This window comes from Phyllobates terribilis, unplaced genomic scaffold, assembly GCF_046119375.1.
Source record: "Phyllobates terribilis strain yellow unplaced genomic scaffold, ASM4611937v1 Scaffold_1__5_contigs__length_1240528914, whole genome shotgun sequence".
In the NCBI taxonomy this organism is placed as follows: Eukaryota; Metazoa; Chordata; class Amphibia; order Anura; family Dendrobatidae; genus Phyllobates; species Phyllobates terribilis.
The window spans coordinates 573,018,042-573,045,533 of NW_027362761.1; the positions used below are offsets into that span (position 1 = coordinate 573,018,042).

General features: G+C 41.9%; 1 protein-coding gene across 1 annotated transcript in view; it reads left to right on the plus strand.

Moving 5' to 3' along the window:
* The window catches only part of MBD2 (methyl-CpG binding domain protein 2), a 59,872-nt gene extending 33,170 nt beyond the window's left edge, over nt 1-26,702 (plus strand). The window contains exon 7 of the mRNA XM_073681293.1: nt 26,560-26,702. The gene's annotated coding sequence lies outside the window, so the exon portion shown is untranslated. The remainder of the gene's footprint in view (nt 1-26,559) is intronic.
* Nucleotides 26,703-27,492: the final 790 nt, after the last annotated feature.

Here is a 27,492-nt window from a genome sequence, read left to right on the forward strand (position 1 = left end):
TGGTTTCATCCGTCTAAAGAATGTTCTTCCAGAACTGTGCTGGCTTTTTTAGATGTTTTTTAGCAAAGTCCAGTCTAGCCTTTTTATTCTTGATGGTTATGAGTGGCTTGCACCATGCAGTGAACCCTCTGCATTTACTTTCATGCAGTCTTCTCTTTATGGTAGATTTGGATATTGATACGCCTACCTCCTGGAGAGTGTTGTTCACTTGCTTGGCTGTTGTGAAGGGGTTTTTCTTCATCATGGAGATTATTCTGCGATCATCCACCACTGTTGTCTTCCGTGGGCGCCCAGGTCTTTTTGCATTGATGAGTTCACCAGTGCTTTCTTTCTTTCTCAGGATGTACCAAACTGTAGATTTTGCCACTCCTAATATTGTATCAATTTCTCGGATGGGTTTTTTCTGTTTTTGCAGCTTAAGGATGGCTTGTTTCACCTGCATGGAGAGCTCCTTTGACCGCATGTTTACTTCACAGCAAAACCTTCCAAATGCAAGCACCACACCTCAAATCAACTCCAGGCCTTTTATCTGCTTAATTGAGAATGACATAACGAAGGGATTGCCCACACCTGTTAATGAAATAGCCTTGGAGTCAATTGTCCAATTACTTTTGGTCCCTTTAAAAACAGGGTGGCACATGTTAAGGAGCTGAAACTCCTAAACCCTTCATCCAATTTTAATGTGGATACCCTCAAATGAAAGCTGAACGTCTGAACTTCAACTGCATCTGAATTGTTTTGTTTAAAATTCATTGTGGTAATGTCTCGAACCAAAATTAGAAAAATGTTGTCTCTGTCCAAATATATATGGACCTAACTGTATATGTAACTGTTTGTGTTACTGACGGGCTCATCTGTACTGTGCTTCCTGTATGGTCCACAGTCTGATGACTGTTAACAACAACTCCCAGTATCTCCTCACTATTGTTACACATACTGGGAGTTGTAGATTCATGCGATACAATTGTACATGGGTCTGACCTGACAAGTGATCTAAGACAACACTCACACAATCAGTATTTGGTCACTATTGTACATCAGTATTCGTAAGCCAAAACCAGGAGTGGGGCAGTCGGAGGAAAAGTATAATAGAAACATAAGCACCACTTCTGCATTTTTCACCCACTCCTGGTTTTGGCTTACAAGTACTGATGTAAAATACTGACAAAAAACTGAACATGTGAACGTGGCCTCAGCTTGATGATTTATTCATGTACTGATGGTGGCTTTGGCGCTGCATTCATGTACGGACGGTGGTTCTCGCGCTGCATTCATGTTCTGATGGTGGCTCTGGCGCTGCTGCATTCATGTACTGACGGTAGTTCTGGTGCTGCATTCATGTGCTGATGGTGGTTCTGATATTTTACACATGTAGCAATACAAAATGTGTTTCATGACTATGTTAACACTTAAAAATCTTCAATTTAGAGTTTTGAGATTGAGGAGGATTTGGTGAGATTCTGCTCCAAAAACACAGTGTAAGCTAGCGTATGTTCACACTTTTTTTGTGGCGCAGAAACAGCAGAATCTTTCTAAATCCTCATCAAATAATCAAAACTTCTTTCTGGTGATACATTCATGTAAGTACCCCTTTACATTTTTTGCGGCCCTTGGGATTGGTTCAGTTTGGCATTGTGGAAGTTGGACTAAAAAAATGTTGTGCACCCCTGATATACGGGTTAAATACTCTTACAAACGTGGCGATACTAAATGTAAAATTCCGATCATAAAGTGCACTTTTATGTTTGGAATGGGTTTACTAAAGTTTAGTGTTCCACCTAGGACACTTGAGCCTGTGTGATAACTTGCACTATGTACTGAAATGCCTTAGCGTTGCCGCACATTGTCCATTTACTCATCAACCCCATCGGCACTTGGCACTCGGAGATTTTGTAAAAGATTGCGATTTCTTTGTAGCTTTCTCCCCCTTCATAGGGAAACATTGAAGTTGCATGCATGTGTCATAGGTTGAAAGAAGTCGAAGTTCAACCTATATCCTAACATCTTGCTCCAGAAAAAGGCAAAAACCCAATGGGGCAGATGCTAATAGCTCCATATTCCTTCCTGACTCAATTCCTGACTTTATTTAATAATAATTTTACATTTCGCAGTTGTTAAAAACAATTTTTTCATTGGAGAATTATAAAAAATGATTACTTTTAAAGCGTACCTGTCATTTCTGGTGATTCTTGAATGAGCCGTTGTGTGTGTACATGAATAATATTTTCCCTTCACCCATGACAGCACACGTGAGAGGGGATCCACCCACCAAGGACAGGAAACCTACTGAAATTAAAGGACGGTACCTCTCCCCTGCATCAGTTGGTTTCCTGTCCTTGATGGGAACCTATTGCTGAAGGCAAGCGGTGAATAAAAAAAGAAGACTCTTTCCGACGTTCAGAAGAGCAGGCTGCATGCCTGTAGCTTCGGCCTTCAGGTCCTTGGTCCATGGTGGAATCTCAGTTGTACGTACGGACAGCGGGGACAAGATGCCTCGCATGTCTCCAGCCATCACACCACCCCAGTCTGTGAGAGCATGCTGGAAGTGGCGGGGGTGAGTAGGAAGTGACGGCGCGCTCCATTGACATCATGGGTGCAAGGCACGCTGGGATTGGGTGTGCCCGCGTGACGTCAGAGGGGGCGTGCTGGGAAAGATGGCGCGCTATGCTGGCATCACTGAACTGGGTGAGCTGGAAGATGGCGCGCCCTGGTGGACTCTCACAGGGGAGGCAGCTGACCAGAAGGGAAACCGAAGGAGACACCGTGGATTCCATATAAATTGGGAACAGAGGGCTCACGCTCCAGCTCTCGTTCCTGAGGTATCATGGAGGATCAGCAACAGCAGCCGGCTCATCACCAGCAGCGTGGAGACAGCAAAAGGGCCAGTAGTTCAAGTCAGAGGAGCAGAGCGTCTCTGGACTTCTCGGTGTCCAAAGAAATAACATGCATCCCAGAACAGCTTCCTAAGCTGCTACCCTTAAAGCGACAGCGGGTGATGAGTGATTTACTTGAATGTCACCATTGTAATAGGCTCCCTTGTTTTTTTTTTTAATCACTAGGGAAGGCCTAAAATAGCTAGCACCAAGAGGAATAGGGAAAGTGCGCTATGTAAAATCCGGGTCACAGATGACTGGCAGAAAAGTCTCTGTTCAGCCTGTATTCAGAAGACAATTATGAGGAGACCCCTGACTTCACCCCAAACCTTAGATCTGTCATCCGAGCAGAGGTGAAAGGCTCCCTGAAATCCCTATTGAAAAAATGGAAGAGGAAATCTAGGGAAGACTCTTCTGAATCTGACGTTTCCCCATTATCAAAAGGGGAACATCAGAGTGAATCTTCTTCCTCAGGTGGTAACATAGGGGGCAGACCATGTTTCACGGTGGAAGAAGGGGACAACTTGGTCAAAGCTGTTAGGACAACGATGGGCTTAAAAGAGAAGATTACTAAAACCCTAGATGTGCTGTTTCGGGGGTTTAGAGCAAAGGAAGAAATGTACCTTCCCTGTTAATAGTAAGATGCAGGCACTTAACAGGGAATGGAAAAAAAAACAAAAAAAAAGTGCTTTTACCCTCATCTTCCTTTTGAGGAGAAAGATTCAGAGCTTTAGGACAAAGGCCCTAGGATTGACGGAGCAGTATCAAAGTCCTCAAAAAGATTGTCTCTACCCTTTGAAGATTCTGGTATGCGAAGAGACCCTCTAGATAAAAAAGCAGGTGGGTATCTGAGACACACGTGGGAAGCCATGGCAAGGGTATTGAAATCGGCAATTTCCGTAACCTGTACCACCCGTTTCCTAATGATTTGGCTACAACAAGTGGAGGAGCAGCTGAGTGATAAAACCCCAAGGGATAAAATTCTAGTTAATTTGCCATTATTACAAGGAGCTGCGGCATTTTTAGCAGAAACATATGCAGATTTAGTAAGACTAGCGGCTAGGTCTGCAGGCTTGTCAAATGCGGCTAGACAGGCCTTGTGGCTTAAAGGTTGTCCAGGAGACGTCCAGTCTAAGAAACTGTGCTCCTATCCTGTGCGATGGCCAATTCTTATTTGGGAAGAAATTGGATGATATTTTAGAAAAGCTGGAGATGAGAAGGACTTTCCCGTTTTTTTCATAGCAAGATAGAAGAAGTCCTTTCGGAGGAAATTATATAATAGAGGATGTCCTCCTGGTGAGAGAAGAAAATGGGAGTCCAGGAATAGAAAAGAAACCGGATTTACAGTACAGACCAAAAGTTTGGACACACCTTCTCATTTAAAGATTTTTCTGTATTTTCATGACTATGAAAATTGTACATTCACACTGAAGGCATCAAAACTATGAATTAACACATGTGGAATTATATACTTAACAAAAAAGTGTGAAACAACTGGAAATATGTCTTATATTCTAGGTTCTTCAAAGTAGCCATCTTTTGCTTTGATGACTGCTTTGCACACTCTTGGCATTCTCTTGATGAGCTTCAAGAAGTAGTCACCGGAAATGGTTTTCACTTCACAGGTGTGCCCTGTCAGGTTTAATAAGTGGGATTTCTTGGCTTATAGATGGGGTTGGGACCATCAGTTGTGTTGTGCAGAAGTCAGGTGGATACACAGCTGATAGTCTTACTGAATAGACTGTTAGCTGCTTTTTTCTTGCCATAATACAAATTCTAAGTAAAGAAAAACGAGTGCCCATCATTACTTTAAGAAATGAAGGTCAGTCAGTCCGAAAAATTGGGAAAACTTTGAAAGTGTCCCCAAGTGCAGTTGCAAAGCCATCAAGCGCTACAAAGAAACTGGCTCACATGAGGACCGCACCAGGAAAGGAAGATCAAGAGTCACCTCTGCTTCTGAGGATAAGTTTATCCTGAGTCACCAGCCTCAGAAATCGCAGGTTAATAGCAGCTCAGATTAGAGACCAGGTCAATGCCACACAGAGTTCTAGTAGCCGACACATCTCTTCAACAACTGTTAAGAGGAGACTTTGTGTAGCAGGCCTTCATGGTAAAATAGCTGCTAGGAAACCACTGCTAAGGACAGGCAACAAGCAGAAGAGACTTGTTTGGGCTAAAGAACACAAGGAATGGACATTAGACCAGTGGAAATATGTGCTTTGGTCTGATGAGTCCAAATTTGAGATCTTTGGTTCCAACCACCGTGTCTTTGTGCGACGGAGAAAAGGTGAACGGATGGACTCTACATGCCTGGTTCCCACTGTGAAGCATGGAGGAGGAGGTGTGATGGTGTGGGGGTGCTTTGCTGGTGACACTGTTGGGGATTTATTCAAAATTGAAGGCATACTGAACCAGCATGGCTACCACAGCATCGTGCAGCGGCATGCTATTCCATCCGGTTTGCATTTAGTTGGACCATCATTTATTTTTCAACAGGACAATGACCACAAACACACCTCCAGGCTGTGTAAGGGCTATTTGACCAAGAAGGAGAGTGATGGGGTGCTACGCCAGATGACCTGGCCCCCACAGTCACCAGACCTGAACCCAATCGAGATGGTTTGGGGTGAGCTGGACCGCAGAGTGAAGGCAAAAGGGCCAACAAGTGCTAAGCATCTCTGGGAACTCCTTCAAGATAGTTGGAAGACCATTTCCGGTGACTACCTCTTGAAGCTCATCAAGAGAATGCCAAGAGTGTGCAAAGCAGTCATCAAAGCAAAAGGTGGCTACTTTGAAGAACCCAGAATATAAGACATATTTTCAGTTGTTTCACACTTTTTTGTTAAGTATATAATTCCACATGTGTTAATTCATAGTTTTGATGCCTTCAGTGTGAATGTACAATTTTCATAGTCATGAAAATACAGAAAAATCTTTAAATGAGAAGGCGTGTCCAAACTTTTGGTCTGTACTGTATGTTCAGAAGTCCCTCTTCAGGAACCAAATAATCTTCTTCTCAATGACTCCAATCTACAAGTATCGGGAAGGCTTTCCCTCTTCATCCAGGCCTGGGAAAACATCGCCTCTAACAGCTGGATTCTGGACATAATAAAAAATAAGTCTAAGGATAGATTTTTGTCAATTGTCCCGTCAGACCTTCATAGTGACAGCCCCTAGGAGGCCATCAGAGGAACATTTAGCTTTAGAGACTGAGGTCTTGGGCTTGATGGGGAAACAGGTCTTGTACAAGGTTTCGGGAGAAGAAAAAGGAAGGGGATTTTATCCTCGCCCCCTTTTTTTTTTTTATATATAAAAATAGACTGCTCGTTCAGAACCATCATCAACTTGAAGAACCTAAACCGATGGATAAAATACCAGATCTTCAAAATGGAGTCAATAAGCACGGCCATAAAACTTTTTCACAATTGCTTCATGGCGGTCATAGACTTAAAGGATGCATACTATCGCATCCCGATTCATCTAAACCACTGGGAGCAGAATTTATATTTTATCTATCTTGACTTTATTTTGGATATTCTCTCCTGCTTTCCAAGATTGAGTTTGAGCCAGTATGTGTGTTTTGTGATAATGAATCCCCCTTAGGAATATCTTTGTCTAACGGACTTAGAGAAGACATAATTGAGAAATGAAACCTAAGTGAGAGACACGCCTAGACTGTATAGCAGGGTGTAGACAGAATTACCTTTAGCCGATGAGATGTATGTATGCTAATGCCAGCACATATTTCGAGATGAGCTGAGCCAATTATATTGTTACCATGCATGACTGTTATGTTGAAAATAGAGACCTGCCCTGATGCTCAATGTATCAGCGTGGCTCTACTGTGCACGTATTTAGATTTAATTTGGAGCAGGCGCAACGTCTCAGAACGTCCCGCGTTATGTGGCGACACCACCAAAACTTGTTCTTGAGTCTCCTTTCCCAGTGGGGAAAATAAGTATTTGATAAACTGCCGATTTTGCAAGTTTTCCCACCTACAAAGAATGGAGAGGTCTGTAATTTTTATCGTAGGTACACTTCAGCTGGGAGAGACAGAATATTAAAATCTAGAAAATCACATTGTATGATTTTTAAATAATTAAATTTCATTTTATAGCATGAAATAAGTATTTGATCAACTACCAATCAGCAAGGATTCTGGCTCTCACAGACCTGTTAGTCTTTCTTTAAGAAGCCTTCCTACTCTGCACTCATTACCTGTATTAATTGCACCTGTTTGAACTTTTTACTTGTATTAAAGACACCTGTCCACACACTCAATCACACTCCAACCAAGACAAAAGAGCTGTCTAAGGACACCAGGGACAAAATTGCAGACATGTGTTACAGGACAATGGACAAGCAGCTTGGAGAGAAGGCACAATTATTTGAAAATGGAAGAAACACAAGATGACTGTCAATCTTCTTCAGTCTTGGACTCCATGCAAGATCTCTCTTCGTGGGGTAAGGATTCTGAGAAAGGTCAGAAATCAGCCCAGAACTACACAGGAGGACCTGGTCAATGGCCTGAAGAGAGCTGGGACCACAGTCTCAAACATGAAAAAGATATTCTCCAGCGATGGATAAAATCGAAATGATCTTTATTTAGTCCAATAAAAGCATGTAAATTCGAACTAGACAAGTTGTAACCATTATCACCAATCAAGTCAACACATTTCGACTCTTAATCAGATCATGATTAAGACTCGAGTCGAAACGCGTCGATTTGACTGGTGATAATGGTTACTGGGATTAATTTATGGTGGTTACAACTTGTCTAGTTCGAATTTACATGCTTTTATTGGACTAAATAAAGATCATTTCTATTTTGTCCATCGCTGGAGAATATCTTTTTCGTGTGCATCTATATTGACCCGAACCAGAGCTGCTCCCTGCGAGAACTTTGTGAAGACAACTTGATGGACTGAATACTGGTGAGCTGACTCTCCCTTTCCGTTCCCTGTTTTTGTAACAGTCTCAAACATTGGCATTAGTAGCATACTACGCCGTCATGGGTTAAAATCCTGCAGGGCACGCAAGGTCCCCCTGCTCATGCCAACACATGTCCATGCCCGTTTGAAGTTTACCAATGACCATCTGGATGATCCAGAGGAGGCATGGGAGAAGGTCATGTGGTCATATGAGACTAAAATAGAACTTTTTGGTATCTGCTCCAATCGCTGTGTTTGGAGGAAGAAGGATAAGTAATAACTTCAAGAACACCATCCCAACCGTGAAGCATGGTGGGGGAAACATCATACTTTGTGGGTGCTTTTATGCAAAGGGGACAGGATGACTGCACTGTATTGAAGGGAGGATGCATGGGGTCATGTATCATGAGATTTTGGCCAACAACCTCCTTTCCTCAGAAAGATCTTTGAGGACGAGTCATGGCTGGGTCATTCAGCATGACGATGACCCAAAATACACAGACAGTGCAACTGAGTGGCTCTGTAAGAAGTATTTAAAGGTCCTGGAGTGGCCTAGCCAGTCTCCAGACCTGAACCCAATAGAAAATCTTAGGAGGGAGCTGAAACTCAATGTTGCCCAGTGAGAGCCTCGAAACCTGAAAAATCTGGAGAAGATCTGTATGGAGGAGTGGGTCAAAATCCCTGCTGCAGTGTGTGCAAACCTGGTCAAGAACTATAGGAAATGTCTGACCTCTGTAATTGCAAACAAAGGTTTCTGTACCAAATATTAAGTTCTGTTTTTCTATTGTATCAAATACTTATTTCATGCAATAAAATGCAAATTATGTAAAAATAATACAATGATTTTCTGGATTTTTTTTTAAGATTTTGTCTCTCACAGGTGAAGTATAGCTACGATAAAAATTACAGACCTCTCCATTCTTTGTAGGTTGGAAAACTTGCAAAATCAGCAGTGTATCAAATACTTATTTTCCCACTGTACATACAAGAAGAAATAAGGTATTATCAATTCACAGTTCTTCCATTCTGTTTGTGACTCCAAGAATCTTCACCAAGGTAATAGCTGAGATGACTGCCTACCTTAGAGTCCGGAACACCATTATTATTCCTTACCTAGATGACTTCCCGATAGTGGTGAAATCAAAGGAGCACTGTGCAACACAATTGGAAGATGTCAAAACTAAGTCCAGTAAAAATAGTCATTCCTAGGCCTCATCCTAAACTCTGAACTTCAAACTTTTACCCAAAGTGAAAAAGGACAAGATATTAGCCCCCGTCTCTGCAGCAATAAAAGACTATTTCCTTTAGTCTACCGCGAGCTGCCGGCAAGCCGAGACAAGGACTCGGAGGGGCCATCAGAAGGTAAGTATAATATTTATTTTATTCATTTTTTTTTTACAGGTTCTATTGTACCCGGGTCCGGAGGAGAGTCTCCTCTTCTCCAAACCCGGATACCATCCGCACATTGAAACGCATGGATTCTGCATGTACAGATGCAGTGATGCGGATTCCATGAGTTCCAATGCAAATCAATGGCGGCGAAAACGCAGCGGTTCCGCAAAATAATTGGTAGTGCTGCGTTTTTTTCCGCAATGATAATCCGCAGCGGAAATTTCCGCAGCATGTGCACAACACATGTGGATTATCATTGGGGAACATGGCAGTACTTCGACTAAGCTTTTCTGCAGCGGAATTGCCGCTGCGGAAACTCTTAGAAAACGCATTGTGGGCACACAGCCAAACGGTTTTTCTCCAGGTTTAGTTTCTACTTTATTGAAGAGTTGGAAACCTATAACAACAAAGGTTTATGGCAGAACATGGAAAGATTTTTTGAGTTTTCAGGAAAGTCTTTGGGAAATAATGCTCCAATCAGCTCCATCCTAGAATTTCTCCAGAGGGGGTTTAAGCTAGGGTTAGCTACCAATACCCTCAAGGTTTAAGTTTCAGCCTTGGGTGCATTATACAATTATTATCTCACAGCCAATAAATGGATATTGTGGTTTATAAAACCCAGTGACAGATCCAGAGCCATCCCAATTCCAAGGGTTGCCCCATAGGACCTAAATTTAGTACTGGAAATATTAACCAAAGATCCATTTGATCCATCCTTTACAGGATTTATCTGTTAAGGATCTTAACTGAAAAGCAATAATATTTGTAGCACTAACGTCGACCCATAGGGGGAGTGATATTCAGGCCCTTTCAATAAACGCAAGTATGAGGATAGGATTGTATTACGATCTGATCCAGCCCTCATCCCCAAGGGTAGCCTTAAAATTTCATAGAAGTCAACAGATTATCCTGCCCTCCTCCTGTAAAAACCCTAGAAATTCAGGAGAAGAAAAGTTTCATCATCTCAGTGTTAGAAGAACATTGATAGAGTACATGTCTATAACTAGTCAGTGGAGGAAAATCCGGTCCTTATTTGTAGCCTTTCAGGGTACCTGAAAGGGGGGTATAAGGTATTAAATAGTACTATAGCAGGGTGGATCATAGCTATTAGTTTAGCCCACCCTGCTAGTGGTGCTCCAGTTCCTGAGGGCATCAAAACTCACTTCACCAGAGCTGTGGCAGCTTTCTGGGCAGTGAAAGTGGAGGTATCTATTGATCAGATTTGTAAGGTTTCAACTTGATCCTCACCCTCTACTTTCTTTAGGCACCACAGACTAGATCTATCCTCCGCTGACTTAACCTTTGGTGAAAGGGTACTGCAAGCGGTCATCTCTACTTAAGGTGTTTAATTTCTCCATAAATCTCTCGGGTGTGCTATCATGGGTGAAGGGAAAACACCAAGATTACCTACCAGTAGCCAGATTTTCCAAAACCCATGACAGCACCTGTATATATCCCCCCCCCCTTTTTCACACTATTGGTGTTCACTTTAAATTTGGGTGAATTGGTGTTGGTTATGTTTATAATGTTTGGAGGTTTTCTCATGTTCTGTGATCCAACTGATGCAGGGGAGAAGTGATGCCCTTTTATTTCAGTAAGTTTCCTGTTCTTCGTGGGTGGATCTCCTCTCGGGTGTACTGTCATGGGCTCTGGAAAAACCAGCTACCAGTAAGTAACCTTGGTGCTTCTGACTTGTATTTTTCCCCTCTGAGGGATTCCTGCTCTCCTGTCTATGAAGCAGCAGCAGCATGGGGGACATTGTACAGCATTACTGAGCAGTGTAGCTGTGAATCCTGAACTAGATTTGTGAAGAAGAGAGATTTGTCTTGCTGAAGTATTTAGCAGTTAGAATATAATCTACACTGAATGCAATCGCTCTGTAGCCTCCACTATTCTCATTATGTCTACTCATTTTTACACTCTGGATTTTAATGTTCCTATTCACTGTCAGCCAGCAGATGATGAGAAAATGAAACATTAAGGCCTTAAAAAAAATGGATTAATTTTTTTTGTGTGGGTGAATTTTGCACCAAATTAATGAAAATGCCGCAGTATGTTTGAATTTAGGGAAAACTAATATGCCTTTTTGTTTTGCACCTGTTTACAGTAAAAAGGTTGCATCATTTCTTCACTCACTAAGCTTAAAAATGTTGTGCGTTGCTTTTCTGCTGCACCCAAAAAAAACCCCACAGATTTTGTTCTACGTTAAAATCCTGGATGCGTAAAATATTTAGTCATTTTGAAAAGTCTCGATTCATGAACATCCTGAATAATGAAAACTGCGCCCACATTGTTGGGCGAACCTCTGAAAAATGACTAACCAAAAAAAAAAAAAATGCATATACCATAATGAATTTAAACCCAAAATAGAAATGGCTAAAATCCAAACTTTTTTTTTTTTACTTTTAAAGAAAAGGTTCAAAAAGAATGATGAATATATTAGAAACTGTAGAACTTCTCAGTTGGGGGTGATTAGGATTTACTCCAAAAAAAAAAAAAAGTTGAAAACTTTTTAGATTGATCTTATTCTAATGATGGAGGACACTTCATCATTCCGACATCTTGACAAACAAACTCTGTACAGAATGGAACTTGCTGTACTGAGTGTGGCGGTAGATTTTCCTGTTCTGCACTGGTCCATCTGTCCTCTGCAGTCATTATACGGAGCTCCAGCATCACAGAAAAAGCCCATTCAAAGCCTCTTCCCCTCTAAGCTGAAGCACCGACTCTTGATCGACCATCAAAAGTACAGCTTTTCCCTTTTTTTTTTTTTTTTTTTTTTTTATTCGCCATCAAAACTGGGATAAATGCTTTAAAGTTTTCCTAGTGAGTGGCTGCAGGTCACTATCAAAGTGGACACTTGTAAGGAACAGATGGTAAAAACAGAACCCTGCGACTCTTCTACTAAACGTCCGCTCTTCATCGCTTAGTGTTTAATCTGGCTGTGAAATTTAATTAGGTAATCGGACAGTGACGGGAAAATATGCTGTATGCTGCAAGCCACCTTTAATAATGGACAAGACTGAGATGGGGTCAATTACTTTACAGAACCATCTGCATTGTACTGCAGAAAAGCTCTACTGTATTTGTTGTATCACTTTTCTTTTAGCAGAGTGCTCCACTTTTATTTCACTTTTTTTTTTTTACCAGTATTGCATTATTTGTCCTCTAGGTGGGAGCATTGTATAATGTTAAAGCATTAATGTGTCCTCCGCTGCTTTCATCAGAAGATGAGAATCATTTGACTTGTAAAGGTCCCTTCCTGTATTTTATGACAAAAGTTGTCATCTCGATTTAATTTACTACACTGCTCAAAAAAATAAAGGGAACACTCAAATAACACATCCTAGATCTGAATGAATGAAATATTCTCATTGAATACTTTGTTCTGTACAAAGTTGAATGTGCTGACAACAAAGTCACACAAAAATCATCAATGGAAATCACATTTATTAACCAATGGAGGCCTGGATTTGGAGTCACCCCCAAAATTAAAGTGGAAGAACACACTACAGGCTGATCCGACTTTGATGTAATGTCCTTAAAACAAGTCACAATGAGGCTCAGTATTGTGTGTGGCCTCCACGTGCCTGTATGACCTCCCTACAACGCCTGGGCATGCTCCTGATGAGGTTGCGGATGGTCTCCTGTGGGATCTCCTCCCAGACCTGGACTAAAGCATCCGCCAACTCCTGGACAGTCTGTGGTGCAACGTGACGTTGGTGGATGGAGCGAGACATGATGTCCCTGATGTGCTCAATCGGATTCAGGTCTGGGGAACGGGCGGGCCAGTCCACAGCTTCAATGCCTTCATATTGCAGGAACTGCTGACACACTCCAGCCACATGAGGTCTGGCATTGTCCTGCATTAGGAGGAACCCAGGGCCAGCAGCACCAGCATATGGTCTCACAAGGGGTCTGAGGATCTCATCTCGGTACCTAATGGCAGTCAGGCTACCTCTGGCGAGCACATGGAGGGCTTCGCGGCCCTCCAAAGAAATGCCACCCCACACCATTACTGACCCACTGCCAAACCGGCCATGCTGAAGGATGTTGCAGGCAGCAGATCGCTCTCCACGACTTCTCCAGACTCTGTCACGTCTGTCACATGTGCTCAGTGTGAACCTGCTTTCATCTGTGAAGAGCACAGGGCGCCAGGGGCGACTTTGCCGATCCTGGTGTTCTGTGGCAAATGCCAAGCGTCCTGCACGGTGTTGGACTGTGAGCACAACCCCCATCTGTGGACGTCGGGCCCTCATACCACCCTCATGGAGTCGGTTTCTAACCTTTTGTGCAGACACATGCACATTTGTGGCCTGCTGGAGGTCATTTTGCAGGGCTCTGGCAGTGCTTGACTCGCCCAGGGTTGATATGGGGGGGAACTCGGTACCTGGGCCTTTACCTTATTTGTAGGATGTCACAGCAGTCTGCTCCTGGGCCCGTACTCTGCGGTCACTCTTTAAAAAGGGGGTTTTTGTTAACAGTTTGTCTCGTGACGCCACCTGTGATTTCCGGTAATGGTTACCGGCGCTGCTGCAGACCTCCGGGGGTGATGGAATGGCAGCTGGGATGTTTCTGCTCCCCACAGGTGGAGCGGGCCCCCGGGGCAGGGTTGATGGAAGGGATGCAGGTGAGAGGTGGTCGGGTCAGGGGGAATGACGGACACGCACACAGGGGATTCGCTTCAGTACCTTTACTGGTGTAACGGCAAGTAGGGTCCAGGGTACTTAATAGGAAGGGTGCACTTCAGAACTCTCCCCAGTGAGCGGGTTGTAGGCCTCCTGGTCCGTGTCTTCCTCTCTCTAAGCTTCTGGCCGGCCTGGAACTTGACCTAGCTTCTACGTTGTTTTGCTCTCTCACCTGACTGCTTGGTAGTAGGACTTTTCTCTGGCATCCACTATCCCTGGACGCCGGGCCTTCATGGTTCCTAGTCCTGTAATTGATGGTAGCTTCAGGATGACCAGGGGTCTGGAAGCCTCCTGGTATGCTGGTTGTCCCTACTGGGTGTAGAGAACCCTGTAGGCGCGGACCCGGTGTCCGGCTTGCGACCTGGGGCGAGCTTCAGATGCTCCTCTGCCCCCTTAACTCCTCTCTCCTTGCCTCGGCCACACTCGGAGGCCCTCGGTACAGCAGCAGACGTACTGCGTCTTTACTGCTCTGAGTGTCAGCACACTCTGACTTGCTAACTGACCGACTAACTCCACCCTCCAGTTTATATATCCCTAACAGGGCTCCCTCTGGTGGTATGAGGTGGAAGGGTGGAGGTGTCTGTTTGTAGTGAGGGCCTCTTGTGGAGAAGTCCTTCCATGCACCCTTTTGGGTCCTGTGGTACCTGTAGTAGCAGGGTGCCACATGCTCCTCCTGTTCCTCCTTGCACAAAGTTGGAGGTAGCTGTCCTGCTGTTGGGTTGTTGCCCTCCTACGGCCCCCTCCACGTCTCCTGGTGTACTGGCCTGTCTCCTGGTAGCGCCTCCAGCCTCTGGACACTACGCTGACAGACACAGCAAACCTTCTTGCCACAGCTCGCATTGATGTGCCATCCTGGATGAGCTGCACTACCTGAGCAACTTCTGTGGGTTGTAGAGTCCGTCTCATGCTACCACAAGTGTGAAAGCACAACCAACATTCAAAAGTGACCAAAACATCAGCCAGAAAGCATTGGTACTGAGATGTGGTCTGTGGTCCCCACCAGCAGAACCACTCCTTTCTTGAGGGTGTCTTGATAATTGCCAATAATTTCCATCTATTGTCTATTCCATTTGCACAACAGCATGTGAAATTGATTGTCAATCAGTGTTGCTTCCTAAGTGGACAGTTTGATTTCACAGAAGTTTGATTTCCTTGGAGTTATATTCTGTTGTTTAAGTGTTCCCTTTATTTTTTTGAGCAGTGTATAACACTTCTCCTATCTACAAGAATATAACTACTATAATACTGCTCCTATGTACAAGAATATAACTACTATTATACTGCCCCCTATGTACAAGAATATAACTACTATATTACTGCCCCCTATGTACAAGAATATAACTACTATAATACTGCCCCTATGTACAAGAATATAACTACTATAATACTGCCCCTATGTACAAGAATATAGCTACTATAATACTGCTCCTATGTACAAGAATATAACTACTATATTACTGCCCACTATGTACAAGAATATAACTACTAAAATACTGCCCCTATGTACAAGAATATAACTACTATAATACTGCCCCTATGTACAAGAATATAACTACTATAATACTGCTCCTATGTACAAGAATGTAACTACTATAATACTGCCTCCTATGTACAAGAATATAACTACTATAATACTGCCCCTATGTACAAGAATATAACTACTATAATACTGCCCCCTATGTACAAGAATATAACTACTATAATACTGCCCCTATGTACAAGAATATAACTACTATAATACTGCCCCCCATGTACAAGAATATAACTACTATAATACTGCTCCTATGTACAAGAATATATCTACTATAATACTGCCTCCTATGTACAAGAATATATCTACTATAATACTGCCTCCTATGTACAAGAATATATCTACTATAATACTGCCTCCTATGTACAAGAATATAACTACTATAATACTGCCTCCTATGTACAAGAATATAACTACTATAATACTGCCCCTATGTACAAGAATATAACTACTATAATACTGCCCCTATATACAAGAATATTACTATAATACTGCCCCCTATGTACAAGAATATAACTACTATAATACTGCCCCCTATGTACAAGAATATAACTACTATAATACTGCCCCCTATGTACAAGAATATAACTACTATAATACTGCCCCCTATGTACAAGAATATAACTACTATAATACTGCCCCCTATGTACAAGAATATAACTACTATAATACTGCCCCCTATGTACAAGAATATAACTACTATAATACTGCCCCCTATGTACAAGAATATTATTACTATAATACTGCCCCTATGTACAAGAATATATCTACTATAATACTGTCTCATATGTACAAGAATATAACTACTATAATACTGCCCCCTATATACAAGAATATAACTACTATAATACTGCCCCCTATGTACAAGAATATAACTACTATAATACTGCCCCCTATGTACAAGAATATTATTACTAGAATACTGCCCCCTATGTACAAGAATATAGCTACTATAATACTGTCCCTATATACATGAATATAACTACTATAATACTGCTCCTATGTACAAGAATATAACTACTATAATACTGCTCCCTATATACAAGATTATAACTACTATAATACTGCTCCCTATGTACAAGAATATAACTACTATAATACTGCTCCCTATGTACAAGAATATAACTACTATATTACTGCCCCCTATGTACAAGAATATAACTACTATAATACTGCCCCTATGTACAAGAATATAGCCACTATAATACTGCTCCTATGTACAAGAATATAACTACTATAATACTGCCACCTATGTACAAGAATATAACTACTATAGTACTGCTCCCTATATACAAGAATATAACTACTATAATACTGCTCCTATGTACAAGAATATAACTACTATAATACTGCTCCTATATACAAGAATATAACTAGTATAATACTGCCCCCTATGTACAAGAATATAACTACTATAATACTGCTCCTATGTACAAGAATATAACTACTATAATACTGCTCCCTATATACAAGATTATAACTACTATAATACTGCTCCCTATATACAAGATTATAACTACTATAATACTGCTCCCTATATACAAGATTATAACTACTATAATACTGCTCCCTATATACAAGATTATAACTACTATAATACTGCTCCCTATATACAAGAATATAACTACTATAATACTGCTCCTATGTACAAGAATATAACTACTATAATACTGCTCCTATATACAAGAATATAGCTAGTATAATACTGCCCCCTATGTACAAGAATATAACTACTATAATACTGCTCCTATGTACAAGAATATAACTACTATAATACTGTCCCTATATACATGAATATAACTACTATAATACTGCTCCTATGTACAAGAATATAACTACTATAATACTGCCCCTATGTACAAGAATATAACTACTATAATACTGCTCCCTATATACAAGATTATAACTACTATAATACTGCTCCCTATGTACAAGAATATAACTACTATAATACTGCTCCCTATGTACAAGAATATAGCCACTATAATACTGCTCCTATGTACATGAATATAACTACTATAATACTGCTGCTCCTATGTACAAGAATATAACTACTATAATACTGCTCCCTATGTACAAGAATATAACTACTATAATACTGCCCCCTATGTACAAGAATATAACTACTATAATACTGCCCCCTATGTACAAGAATATAGCCACTATAATACTGCTCCTATGTACAAGAATATAACTACTATAATACTGCCACCTATGTACAAGAATATAACTACTATAGTACTGCTCCCTATATACAAGAATATAACTACTATAATGCTGCTCCTATGTACAAGAATATAACTACTATAATACTGCCCCTATGTACAAGAATATAACTACTATAATACTGCCCCTATGTACAAGAATATAACTACTATAATACTGCTCCTATATACAAGAATATAACTAGTATAATACTGCCCCCTATGTACAAGAATATAACTACTATAATACTGCTCCTATGTACAAGAATATAACTACTATAATACTGCCCCTATGTACAAGAATATAACTACTATAATACTGCTCCCTATGTACAAGAATATAACTACTATAATACTGCCCCTATGTAGAAGAATATAACTACTATAATACTGTCCCTATATACATGAATATAACTACTATAATACTGCTCCCTATGTACAAGAATATAACTACTATAATACTGCCCCTATGTACAAGAATATAACTACTATAATACTGCTGCTCCTATGTACAAGAATATAACTACTATAATACTGCTCCCTATGTACAAGAATATAACTACTATAATACTGCTCCCTATGTACAAGAATATAACTACTATAATACTGCCCCCTATGTACAAGAATATAGCCACTATAATACTGCTCCTATGTACAAGAATATAACTACTATAATACTGCCACCTATGTACAAGAATATAACTACTATAGTACTGCTCCCTATATACAAGAATATAACTACTATAATGCTGCTCCTATGTACAAGAATATAACTACTATAATACTGCCCCTATGTACAAGAATATAACTACTATAATACTGCCCCTATGTACAAGAATATAACTACTATAATACTGCTCCCTATGTACAAGAATATAACTACTATAATACTGCCCCTATGTAGAAGAATATAACTACTATAATACTGTCCCTATATACATGAATATAACTACTATAATACTGCTCCCTATGTACAAGAATATAACTACTATAATACTGCTCCTATGTACATGAATATAACTACTATAATACTGCTGCTCCTATGTACAAGAATATAACTACTATAATACTGCTCCCTATGTACAAGAATATAACTACTATAATACTGCCCCCTATGTACAAGAATATAACTACTATAATACTGCCCCCTATGTACAAGAATATAGCCACTATAATACTGCTCCTATGTACAAGAATATAACTACTATAATACTGCCACCTATGTACAAGAATATAACTACTATAGTACTGCTCCCTATATACAAGAATATAACTACTATAATGCTGCTCCTATGTACAAGAATATAACTACTATAATACTGCCCCTATGTACAAGAATATAACTACTATAATACTGCCCCTATGTACAAGAATATAACTACTATAATACTGCTCCTATATACAAGAATATAACTAGTATAATACTGCCCCCTATGTACAAGAATATAACTACTATAATACTGCTCCTATGTACAAGAATATAACTACTATAATACTGCCCCTATGTACAAGAATATAACTACTATAATACTGCTCCCTATGTACAAGAATATAACTACTATAATACTGCCCCTATGTAGAAGAATATAACTACTATAATACTGCTCCCTATGTACAAGAATATAACTACTATAATACTGCTCCCTATGTACAAGAATATAACTACTATAATACTGCCCCTATGTACAAGAATATAACTACTATAATACTGCTCCGTATGTACAAGAATATAACTACTATAATACTGCCCCTATGTACAAGAATATAACTACTATAATACTGCCCCTATGTACAAGAATATAACTACTATAATACTGCTCCCTATGTACAAGAATATAACTACTATAATACTGCCCCTATGTACAAGAATATAACTACTATAATACTGCTCCCTATATACAAGATTATAACTACTATAATACTGCTCCCTATATACAAGATTATAACTACTATAATACTGCCTCTTACAGATATGAGTCCCAATGTGTTAAAAAAGGGTTTTTGCCCAATATTTCTGGTTTTGATGGTATTTTGTAAAGGTGGCTGTACCACTGGTCTAATAATAAAAGCTCTAGTCATATTTTGAACATACAAGTGCTTCTCACTAAATTAGAATAATTAAATTTATTTCAGTTCTTCAATACAAAAAGTGAAGCTCCTATATTATATAGAGTCATTACACACAGAGTGATCTATTTCATGTGATTATTTCTGTTAATGTTGATGATTATGGCTTACAGCCAATGAAAACACAAAAGTCATTATCTCAGTAAATTAGAATACTTTATAACAGCCTGAAAAATATTTTTAAAATCCGAAATGTTGTCCTACTGAAATGTATGTTCAGTAAATGCCCTCAATACTTGGTCGGGCTCCTTTTGCATCAATTACTGCATCAATGCGGCAATGTGGCATGGAGGTGATCAGCCTGTGGCACTGCTGAGGTGTTATGGAAGCCCAGGTGGCTTTGATAGCAGCCTTCAGCTCGTCTGCATTGTTGGGTCTGGTGTATCTCATCTTCCTCTTGACAATACCTTTACTCTAAAAATCTCCTGGTAGACGGCTGCGCTGACTTTGGTCTTGATAAAACACTGTGGACCTCCACCAGCAGATGACACGGCTCCCCAAACCATCACTGATTGTGGAGACTTCACACTAGACCTCCAGTAGCTTGGATTGTGGCCTCTCCACTCTTCCTCCAGACTCTGGGACCTTGATTTCCAAATTAAATGCAAAATTTACTTTCATCTGAAAACACCTTGGATCACTGAGAACAGTCCAGGTCTTTTTCTCCTTGGCCCAGGTAAGACGCTTGTGCCGTTCTCTATTGGTCATGAGTGACTTGACACAAGGAATGCGACACTTGTAGCCCGTGTCCTGGATACGTCAGTGTGTGGTGGCTCTTGAAGCAGTGACTCCAGCAGCAGTCCACTCCTTGTGAATCTCCCCCAAATTTTTGAATGGCCTTTTCTTAACAATCCTTTCAAGGCTGTGGTTATCTCGGTTGCTTGTGAACCTTTTTCTACCACTTAACTTTCCATTAATATGCTTGGATACAGCACTGTGAACAGCCAGCTTCTTTAGCAATGAGCTTTTGTGGCTTACCCTCCTTGCGGAGTGTGTCAATGACTGCTTTCTGGACATCTGTCAAGTCAGCAGTCTTCCCCATGGTTGCCTACTGAAACAGACAAAGGGACCTTTTTAAACGCTTAGGAAGCGTTTTGTAGGTGTTTTTTGTTAATTATTATAATTTACTGAGATAATGACTTTTGTGTTTTCATTGGCTGTAAGCCATAATCATCAACATTAACAGAAATAAACACTTGAAATAGATCACTCTGTACTGACTTTATATAATACAGTTATGCTCAAAAGTTTACATATCCCGGCAGAATTTTTCCTTTCTTGTCCTTGTTTCAGAGAATATGAATGATTACTTTTTCTCCACTCATGGTTATTGGTTGGGTGAAGCCATTTATTGTCAAACTACTGTGTTTTCTCTTTTTAAATCTTAATGACATCCAAAAACATCCAAATGACCCTGATCAAAAGTTCACATACCATGGCCTGATAACATGGACAGAATTTGACACAAATGGGTTTGAATGGCTACTAAAGGTAACATCCTCACCTGTGACCTGTTTGTTTGTAATCAGTGTGTGAATAAAAGCTGAGTGAGTTTCTGAGATCCAGACAAACTCTTGCATCTTTCATCCAGCCACTGATGTTTCTGGATTGTGAGTCATGGGGAAAGCAAAAGAATTGTCAACGTATCTACGGGAAAAGGTAGTTGAACTGTATAACACAGGAAAGAGATAAAAAAAAATCCACGGAATTGATAATGCCAGTCAGCAGCGTTCAAACAGTGATTAACAAATGGAAAATCAGGGGCTCTGTCAAAACCAAACCACGGTCAGGTAGACCAACAAAAATGTCGGCCACAACTGCCAGGAAAATTGTTCGGGATGCCAAGAAAAACCTACAAATAACATCAGCTTAAATTCAGGGCTCTCTGAAAACTAGCGGTGTGGCTGTTTCAAGATGCACAATAAGGAGGCACTTGAAGAAAAATGGGCTGCATGGTCGAGTCGCCAGAAGAAATCCATTATTGCGCAAATGTCACAAAATATCTCGCCTACAATACGCCAAACAGCACAGAGACAAGCCTCAAAACTTCTGGAACAAAGTAATTTGGAGTGATGAGACCAAAATTTAACTTTTTGGCCACAACCATAAATGTTACATTTGGAGAGAGGTCAGCAAGACCTATGATGAAAGGAACATCATTCCTACAGTAAAGCACACAGGTGGATCGCTGATGTTTTGGGGATGTGTGAGCTACAAAGACACAGGAAACTTGGTAAATGTTTAAGGAAAGATGAATGCAGCACGTTATCCGCAAATACTGGAGGCACATTTGCACTCATCAGTGATGAAGCTGCGCATGGGATGTACTTGGACGTTCCAACATGACAACGATCCAAAACACAAGGCCAAGTCGACCTCTCATTGGCTACAGCAGAACAAAGTGAATGTTCTGGAGTGGCCGTCTCAGTCTCCTGACCTCAATATCATTGAGCCACTCTGGGGAGATCTCAAGCACAGTTCATGCTAGACAGGCCAGGAATTTACAGGAACTGGAGGCTTTTTGCCAAGAAGAATGGGCAGCTTTACCATCTGAGAAAATAAAGAACCTCATCCACAACTACCACAAAAGACTTCAAGCTGTCATTGATGTTAGAGGGGGCAATACACGGTATTAAGAACTGGGGTATGTGAACTTTTGATCAGGGTCATTTGGATGTGTTTGGTTGTCATTTAGATTTAAAAAGAGAAAACACAATAGTTTGACAATAAATGGCTTCACCCAACCAATAACCATGAGTGGAGAAAAAGCTTTTTTGTTATCATTCATTTTCTCTGAAACAAGGCCAAGAAAGCCCAAATTCTGCCGGGGTATGTAAACTTTTGAGCACAATTGTTTGAGTTTCACTTTTTGTATTGAAGAACTGAAATTAGCTTTTTGATGATATTCTAATTTAGTGAGAGGCACTGGTATTTACCCTTTCTGGTCACTTGTACTCATTTCTGTGCGTAGAGTGCGGACAGTCAGTGTAACAGCCTTATGGATTGTTGATTTTATACAATGAGATTTGTTCTAGATTTTCTTACGCCATAAGGAGTTAATGTTTCGTGCCTCTCCGCTGCAGCCTCGCCTAGTTTACAGCTTCGGATAGGACTCTGAAACATCTGGTCAGTATCACGACAGCCATCTTCAATCTGTATGGATTTCACGGGCGGCCATAACGTTTACAACCTTCATCTGCAATCCTATAAAATGTGTCTACTTGTCAGCGGACGCATTTGTGAGCTCCGACATGAAGCCGGTTCCTGGGGATTTTAGAAGTTTTATGCAATCTTATTGTTAGAAGGGTCCCCAGTATTCATCGGTAATTGGTGGGGGGAGCCCAGTAGACTGTATTCAATTCCTGTGAAGCGCCACCATTGGCGAAAGGAAGTATTCCAAATTCAGAGCTGGTTTGCTAGAAAATGGGGCTTTCGGTAGATTTTCTTGCAATTTCCATGTACATAATACTGCTATACAGTGCCACGTAATGTCTACTGGAGTATTCAAATAACAGTCTCACATGGCAAGAGCAGTCTGAAAGAAAGGATGCTCAGGCTACAATGCCCGCTTCATAAAGTAGCTGCGATAAAAAATTAAAGGGGTTATCCACTATTTATAAATATATTAAAAATAGGTCTCTGGTGGTGCTAAAATTAAAAAAAACAACACTCACTTATTGCACTCACACAACCCCTCAATACTGCTGCCAGGAACCAGTGGCCACCTAGTTTTAGCAACACCAGGCCGTATGTTGCCTGGGCCACTGAGCAGTCTGCATTGCCTAACGTGCTCCCATGGATGCAGCGTCTCCGGACTTGTCTCCCATCGAGCACGTCTGGGACGTCATTGGTTGGTGATTACATAGAAGCTGCCAGCAGTGGATCTTGATGATTTTCCCGAGTTAATTCAATGACAGAACTTTCCTCAGATGACCATTAACAACCAGTGATGGGCTTTGCCAGGGGGTAGAGGGTAAAATTACCCCCAGCCGGTCTCCTAGTGACAACTCGTAGCTGTCATGTGACTCCCCAGTGCTGTACCTTTACATTTCTGGCCACATAAGGGAGAGTTGTGTGTGCGCACGCTACGCAAATCTGATGACATGCCTCTTCCTATCTGCCGTAGAGGAGCGAGGGATGAAGAGATTAAATGAGCTGCACATGGAGACTGTATACAGAGACTGAGTAGTGACGTACTGCAGAACGAGGCTGTATAATGGGGCCGAGGTGCATATATTACAGAGAGAGGCTGTATACAGGGGCTAAGGAGCATGTACTGCATAGGAAGCTGTTTACATGGGCTGAGGAGCGATATACTGCGCATGGAGGCTGTACACGTGGACTGAGGAGCGATATAATGCTGATGGAGACTAAACATGGGCTTAGGAGTGATGTACTGCAGATGGAGGCTGTAAACGTAGGCTGAGGAGCGATGTACTGCAGATGGAGACTGTAAACATGGGCTGAGGAGTGATGTACTGCAGATGGAGACTGTAAACATGGGCTGAGGAGTGATGTACTGCAGATGGAGACTGTAAACATGGGCTGAGGAGTGATGTACTGCAGATCGAGGCTGTAAACATAGGCTGAGGAGCGATGTACTGCAGATGGAGACTGTAAACATGGGCTGAGGAGTGATGTACTGCAGATGGAGACTGTAAACATGGGCTGAGGAGTGATGTACTGCGGATGGAGGCTGTAAACATAGGCTGAGGAGCGATGTACTGCAGATGAAAGCTGTGTATTTAGGAGCTAAGGTGCAATGTACTGCAAATATAGGCTGTATACATGGGCTGAGGAGCAATGTACTGCAAGTGGAGGCTGTATATAGGGGCTAAGGTGCAATGTACTGAAGATGTAGGCAGTATACAGGTGCTAAGCAGTGATGTACTGCACATGGAGGCTGTACAGATGGTCTGAGGAGTGATGTACTGCAGATGGAGGCTGTATTTAGGTGCTGAGGACCAATGTACTGCAAATGGAGGCCGTATACTGGGTCTGAGGAGTGATTTACTGCAAGTGGAGGCTGTATATAGGGGCTAAGGTGCAATGTACTGAAGATGCAGGCTGTGTACAGGTGCTAAGCAGTGACGTACTGCAGATGGAGGCTGTGATTAGCATGTACTGCAGATGAAGGCTGTATTTAGGTGCTGAGGAGCAATGTACTGCAGATGGAGGCTGTATACAGGGCCTGAGGAGTGATGTACTGGAGGTCCAAGCTGTATGCTGTGACCAGATGTATGCGATTTTCACACCTCCGGCCCCATTCTGACTAATTGTATTCCGCTTTGCTAATTTCACTTGTATTGAGTGAGGATGTGCACATCTAGTTGGCACGTGACCACATGTATGCAAATTTCATACTTGCAGTCACATGATTAGGGGCATAACTCCAGTAGGTGCGAGGGCTGCAATCACACCCGGGCCCTGGAGCCTAGGGGGCCTCAAAAGTCCCTTTTGCCTATATGAAAAGACCAATGCTAATAACGGCTTGCAATAATTGGGGGCCCCATTAGAGCTTTTGCATTAGGGCCCATGCTGTCCAAGTTACGCCACTGCACATGATCACCAACTCCCAGGGCCAGCGCCGGAGAATCCTCACAGCACTTGAGCTCTGTGAGGATTCAGAAGTCCACAGTCATATAGTCACTGCAGACTTTTAACTTCAAGCTTGGGCAACTAGTTTCACCAAAAACTCTGTACTAAGATTGATATCACCACCATAGATGCAGACCATATATGTGTGTATATAATAGTGAGGAAGGATGTAACCTTCCTTTTGGCACTGAAGTAGTTAAAAAAAAAATGTTCCCGTAGTTAGACCTCTCTGAACTGTTGTTAGACCAAGCTAAGGGATTAGCTGCAGTGGTCCAGTCCGTAGAGTAGAGGGGGAACTTGGTGCCATGGTCAGACATTGAGTATGGCTAGAGCTTAGTTTAACATAATTCCTTGTGGGCTGCGGTACTTGTAACCAGCCACAAGATGCCACTGTCGGATAAAGCTGTTAGTAAGAGTCTGCTAGTAGGGTGATAGTGAGGAGTTAATTGAGTAAAAGGACAGCCCATAGAGGGTGGTGAGTTTCCAGAAAAAGTCAGTTTGTACAGTGAACCTTGCGGACAGCCTAATATAGTGGCTGCTAGGGTAGACGGGAACTCTGTACCCTCAGGCAGTAGGATCACCAGAGTAAATATCTCCCTATGCAAGAGTCCTGTTAGCCGGCCGGAGAAACTCAACGGAGTTATTGAGGACCCAGGGCACTTTCAGTCTGCAGGCAGCAGAGGAGGAAGATAGGACTCCAGGCTAAGACGTGGAGGAGATCTAGGATCCGGATATACTGTCGCTGGTGAGGAAGATTCTCTTGGACTAGAGATTAGAGTCACAGAGATGCTTCACTTAAAGAGAGACCCAAGGCTGAAGATGTTGCCAGCACCTGTGAGGGAGATGATAACCTGTCGGGCCTTATCCATTATATCTGCCTGTAAATATTTTACATATTCCTCTTCCCCAAGTAAAGTACCAGTTATGGTTAAAAACCTTGTGTCCTCTGAATTTATTGCTGCTCTTTTCCCAGAAGAGAAATGCCTGGAGACAGCCGCGATCGGATGGTCTGAAGTAAGTGGAGAGCACCACATACACGGCCACACATCAGAGGGAGGACACACATTGTCTGTAGGGTGCCAGAGAGAGCAGGGCCCACAGCTCGCCCACGACTACCTCGCTGGGGCACCTTTTATGTACTGTGCAGGTTCTCAGCAGTGACGTTCTCGAGGATTGTTGTCATTCATTTTCCCTTTTCCTTTGCATTCGTTCCAGACCACCATGATCTTTTCATGAAAGTGCCGCAGAGAATCGGACAGCGTGGGTGCAGCAGCCAGGAAATGGTAAGCACTCGAGGAGCTGAAGACCATCATCATCAACAACAAGAGGATGGAATCAAGTGCAGATCTTACATGATGGCATTCTTATTATAGACACAGGCAGATATCAGTGTGAGGGGGTCTCCCCCCTGCAACAATTAAAGGGACAACGGCTGCTACACTGGCACACCGGGAGTGGATTTTCCAAAGAGAACCCTGCTGATTAGTTGTGACTGTCTGACATCCTGCAGAGATTTTAATAGTTATTTTCATGTTCCGTGATTGCGGAGGATAGATCGATACAAGACAGACCGACAGATACAGTGGCTTACCGGCAATGATGGCAGACCACACAGCCGCAATGGGGCCCATGAGTCAGGAGTACCGTTGTGCCAGCTCCAGCACCAGGCTCCCCTGCATCGTACAGTCAACTGTATCGGCATTCAGGTCCTGGCCCATTCTTCTGTATGGAGGACAATGTGGGGCCCATTATTCTGTATGGAGCACTATGTGGGGCCATTATTCTGTATGGAGGACTACGTAGGGCCATTATTCTGTATGGAGGGCTATGTGGGGCCCATTATTCTGTATGGAGGGCTATGTGGGGCCCATTATTCTGTATGGAGGGCTATGTGGGGCCCATTATTCTGTATGGAGGGCTATGTGGGGCCCATTATTCTGTATGGAGGGCTATGTGGGGCCCATTATTCTGTATGGAGGGCTATGTGGGGCCCATTATTCTGTATGGAGGGCTATGTGGGGCCCATTATTCTGTATGGAGGGCTATGTGGGGCCCATTATTCTGTATGGAGGGCTATGTGGGGCCCATTATTCTGTATGGAGGGCTATGTGGGGCCCATTATTCTGTATGGAGGGCTATGTTGGGCCC